The sequence below is a fragment of the Choristoneura fumiferana genome, chromosome 19 (genome assembly GCF_025370935.1).
Source record: "Choristoneura fumiferana chromosome 19, NRCan_CFum_1, whole genome shotgun sequence".
In the NCBI taxonomy this organism is placed as follows: domain Eukaryota; kingdom Metazoa; phylum Arthropoda; class Insecta; order Lepidoptera; family Tortricidae; genus Choristoneura; species Choristoneura fumiferana.
The window spans coordinates 2,672,938-2,678,612 of NC_133490.1; positions in this window are offsets into that span (position 1 = coordinate 2,672,938).

A 5,675-nucleotide genomic window follows, 5' to 3' on the forward strand; every position below is an offset into this window, starting at 1 on the left:
AGCCATTGCCATCTTGTGCTCTGAAAGAACGGTATTTTTAACAGACTTCAGAAAAGAACAGGTCTGATAAGGGTTTCTTGACATCACTAGATGGCGTTAGCAGTCCTGGATTTGTCCATAGCCTCTCTCTCTCTCTCTAGCTTTGTTGCGACACAACACAAGCCGTTACAACACACTGCATCAGATAAATGTGAACGCAACCATAAAATGTATGAAACCGATAACGTTCTGATGCGTCACGACACAACACGACAGACAGATGTGAATGCAGCTTTATTATTTAGAAACCTACATGGGGCGGCGGAAATAAAGTGGCCTACAGTCATAAAAAATATAAATCCGGCACTCGTTAGTTTAATAGGGTCGTTTGATGTTACAATTTTGCTTACGATTCGCTCATTTACTTATTGTTGTTGTTGTTTCTTTAAAAAAATATGGCTCTGTCCATTGGAGGACAATTTTGCCAGTGTCTAGTAGTTTTTGCCGTTGTACGGTAAAAAAAATCTAGAAAACGAAATATGAGAGGTAATGGTGGATGAACGATGACAGCGCGAATCCCATTTACTTATTTAACCAATCACAAACGCGACGTAAATGTCAAAATTGTCGTCGCGGCGGACCTCACGATGCCGCCAACTATTGTTACAGAAACTAAAGCAGCTCGATTAGTTTTTTTCGATCTTCACCACCGATGAACTGATTTTTAAATCAATCAAGTATTTTACAGACACTTTGGGCGTCTCCTGCGTTACCAAAATTGTCTCTGGCGTTAAAGAAAAATCGTACTCCCAACAAGATATTTACAGTTTAATAGATGGAACTTACGTAGGATGGCATGTATTCATGTACAGCATCTACAGAACATACAGCATACAGAAAAAACATGTTTACTTACAAAAATCTGCAATTGTTTGAGAAATGTCGCGGACAGATTAGTGTCGGTAAAACAGTTGATTGGCCCCTTAATTAAATGTACGGACGATTGAGAATTGGAAATACGTATGGAACACCAATTTTCTCTTTATAAAACATGAAAACGAGAAAATAAAACCAAAGAAATCATTAAAATACGGATGATACGAGCGAACGAAATAAAATTAAGTGAGTTTTCTATGATCGTCGTGTTATAGAACGTCACAGTTCACTTCGAAGCTCTGTCCAATTGAAAATATAAAATCTTCGTAGTTTTCCACAACTCGGTTTGTTATACAACACACATATTCCCTGTTAATTAATCAATTATCTCGTAATTTCCGTGTCTGATTACGATCATTATTAGTATTCTGTGCATGCGTGCGCGCATGGATATAAAAAGTTACCATAAGAAGCCGGGCTCGCGATCAACATTTCCAACAAACTCGCTACCTCAAACACAATATAACGAATGTTTACGAAAGTCAAAAACACCGTCTTATATACTCAAAAAGTGAGCAAACGATATATTTATTTGCATTGAATCAGCTTGTGAAATGAGTGTGCAGTTTGCGTTGGTGTGTATACGTATGTATGTATGTGTTAGTTATATATAGCTTTAATAGTGTTAGGTGGGCAAAGTTTACGGGGCACGGGTAAAGATAGACACGATATGAAACTGATTCACATACACGCACGCCATTGTGAAAATTAGGTACATTTTCCAAAGGAAACTAGGTCTAAGAGATTTTAAGAAAGTTAGAATAAAAGAAAGATAAGTAATCGCATTTCGTGAGGTGCATGTACTGTAGCCCTAATGAATGATGAAGTGGCAGGAGCATGGTCTTGACGTCGAGTGGCTTCTAAGGGGGGGGGGGCTTTATCCAGCAGTGGAGCACTCAAAAGCGTCGACAATTTATTAGGTCTCATCCCAGATAATAGTTTCATTACTTTTGGGGCGCGCACAATCTTAGTGCTATGACGAAAAACGCACGAGTAGCTTCTGGGGCTGTCGCGTGAACACCTCTTAAGTTAAAAAAAATGGTCCTTCGTACCGGATTTAAAACAGCAAAGAGTAAAACATAATTTAAGAACGTCCAGACGCTATCTTAGTTTAATGGCAATAAAAACTAAATGTTAATCAGATGCGATCGTTCGAGAGGAAACATTTTATCTTCAACAAGATGTCTGTAATAGAGACGTCGTTCTTCTACAGCCAAAAAAGGTGGTGACAGAAATCGTCCCTGCACTACTAGATTTTTGTCTAGGTTGTTTAACACCAAGACTATTAATTATTAAATAATAAGATTCACCTGGACACTGGTAGTATGATTACATCGTAAAATGGCCAAATCACGTAGGGCTGCATCGCAACTGAAATCGCTAAATGACTTGCTACATAGTCAAATTACCACCAACGGGACTTATCACGCTAACACACACGAGTAATATTTACCTCGACGTTTCGGCAACATTGCAGTGGCCGTGGTCACGAGTAGACATGAGCTACATCTTAGTAAGAATGCGTCGTTCATGGTCACATCAGGTAGCTCAAAGTCAAAATAAGTCAAAATATCTTTATTCAATTTAGGCTATAACAAGCACTTATGAAGCTCCGTTAGATACGACGACGAGCGAAGCGAGGATTGTTTAGATTGAACTGTGACCCTACTGCGCGCGAGTCAAGCGAGCGAAGAAGCGTCAGAACACGTTTTTTATTAGATTGACTAGTAAGTAACATGTAGTCATTTTGAGATGTGGACTACATAACGATAATTTGCGACAAGTTTATCATCATCAGCCGAAAGACGTCAACTGCTGGACATAGGCCTCCCCAAGGCCCTCCACTCCACTCAGACCGGTCTTGTGCTTTCCGCATAACCAGGTCGTCGCTCCATCTTGTTGGAGGCCTACCGACAGCTCGTCTCCCGGACAAGTTTATACTGCAATATACCTACCTAAACTATGATCTGTATGGATTTTTTTTGATCTAGTCTTTTTACTAGCGACCCGATGCACTTTCGGATCTGAATTTATTAAGCGTCACGCACGTCCTTATAAAATAATATTAACAAATTACGGTAGCTTCACCACGGTTAACAACTGACACTATTTTTGTCAATCCTCATTGGTTATAATTCTGATAATAAACACCTTGGCTATTCTTATTATGTGTGACTTATATTTTAGAATATTGTTTACAACTCTATTATAGAGCTGTCGTGTCATTTCTATAAATATATTGACATCTATAGCATTCACACCATCTAATCATTTCAAGTCCACGCAGGATTTGTTGCTGGGCACTGTATACACTCAGAATGTCTTCGCCAGTATGTAACTTTACTTATACGTATATTCAGAAAAAATTAAAGAGGTGCGAGCCTTGGTTCGAACTCACGATCCTCTGCTTGAGAGGCCAAAAACCGTTTACCATTAAAATCGTTTTTTCCACACTCTTTTTTTTTTGTTTCAGATTGTAACATTTTAATTATAATATAGTTAACATTCAATCAACTAGCTACAATGTCTAATTATAATTATTTTATCTCTTCTCAAGAACTTCAAAACAGAAGTTGCCCAACGTTGACTAATGGAAGGAAAACAGGGTGTCGCGTTACTGTCTTTAATTGGGACACGCGGTATATATAGAAAATTGACTTTTCCTTGCCATGTTCTTGTTTTCTTGCGTTTCGACAGGCCATTAATCTTTTCCTAGTGGAGCCCGAGGAAGCTCGAAGCATACTTTTTTTATTGAGGTTCAAAGGTTCCTAGCTTTATTCGAGCTATCACCGGTCTTTCGCACGTCTGTGCTCGCAACTGCGAACTACTGACAAAAAAATCGCAATAGTCCCCAGTAGAACTACCTACCTCAAACTGCGGACTCAAAGTGAGTTCATGCTGAATAGAGCTGAAGACTTATCTCAACTTCATAGAGGTTTAGTGGAAGTACTTCAATGCGGCCATTGCGGCCGTACGTTGTATTGTACACTCACCTGCATTAATATCCGCCACAGCGGAGCGGGCAAAATTTATTTATTTTTATTATATATTTATTCGTCGACCTTCAGTCGGCAAAATTTACAACTTTATACCTAATCTAATAGGTTTTAAAGTTTAAAAGATACAAACAGCAGAGCTTCAGTAATAGAATGCCGTTAGCAACCTTTAATAAATCCCTTCACAATAACCTCAAAAATTCGAATTCGGTATTTATAGGTACGTGGTAAATGTTTTAATTACGCCCTTATAACAACAGTCCTACACGCATCGTCCGAAATCCAGTCTTTATTTATAGAGATTTATGTTTCGTATAAAACGGGCCCATCCCAAATCAGGGCAGTCCGCCTTCCGCGAAATTATTGTAACACCATCGTGCTCTGTTTTCAATGTGGGTTATTGACACCACTCGTGTCAAGATTTATTATCATTTTATAGCTATGTGAGCGGTCACTACAGAATTATTATTATAATAAAAATAGATATAAATATTTATGTATTGCTATATTAATGCACTGGGCAAATTTTTTGTGTTTTCGAAAGTACTATTCACTAATGTAATGTTATCTTTTCTAACAAAGGACTTTAAAAAAGGAGGAACTTATCAGTCCGGTTGATTTTTTATGTTCCGTCCGTTCCGTCATTTCTAAACCGCTTACAGTTTTTTATTCTTCTTTGGAATTTTGGAATTCTAACAGAGTCCATTGTCGCTAAGTCAGGATCTGATGAAACAGAGGGAACAGGCACCGACTTCAAACTGATAGAATGTTATCATAGATTTTTTAGTTGCTGAAATTTTTGACACATTCAGAAAAAAATCATCTCTAACCTAATTCTGGACTTCGTTCCAAACTGGGCTGAGAAAACAAATATAGATAGCTTTTTAGCTCGTCTGATATTTCTAATTCTCTTATGAAGTTATGACATTCAATATAATCTTATAGTTATGTGAGCGGTCAGCAAAATTACTCATTTAACCTTGTGCTGTGTGTTGTAGGCCAACACCCTTAGGCTTTCGTGAACGTTAATACTTAGGGGTGGTACTTTTAGTGCCGATTACGTCATTTCCTTCGCAAGTTGATTATTAGGTATCTTTGTTGGTCGAACGCAAGTATGAATACACTCTGAGGTTACCATCAGACAATTATTTACGAATTACTTACATTAGTTGAAATTAGACTTGTTTGTTGTATTTTGGCGGAGGCGGGTGCGGAAGGGCAGAATTTATTTGCACGAAAGCGAATAAATAAAAACAAAATTAAATGACACCTTAAAAAATAGAATCGAAATGAAGAAGCAAATTATAATTCAGAAACAACAAAAAAAGTGCTTGCTATAGCCTAAATCGAATAAAGATGTTTTGACTTTGACTTTGAACAGTTTTATAGCTTTTTCACCTTCTAGACAACTTGTTACGGGCTTCTCAATAAATAATAAACCTTAGTTAAAATTCATTTTTACTGCTGCATCTCCGTTCCTTTTTTAAGGAATCTAAGACCATTTTGACCAAAAATCCATAAACAACTAAAAATTCTGGCCTAAAAATTCAAAATACGTAGTTGGCACAATAACTAAATAATAGTATATAAATACCTAAGTATACGTGTGATTTAAAAATACAGCGAGAAGCAGTCCTCGACCGTGAATAATCAATTGCTTTTAAATCCCGCTGATGTTTTGGATAAACGTGGATCGACGGCGTATCGTGTCAATGCCGTCGTGTGGGCTATGCGCGTGCGTTGCTAGCACTCCCCTTTCCAACT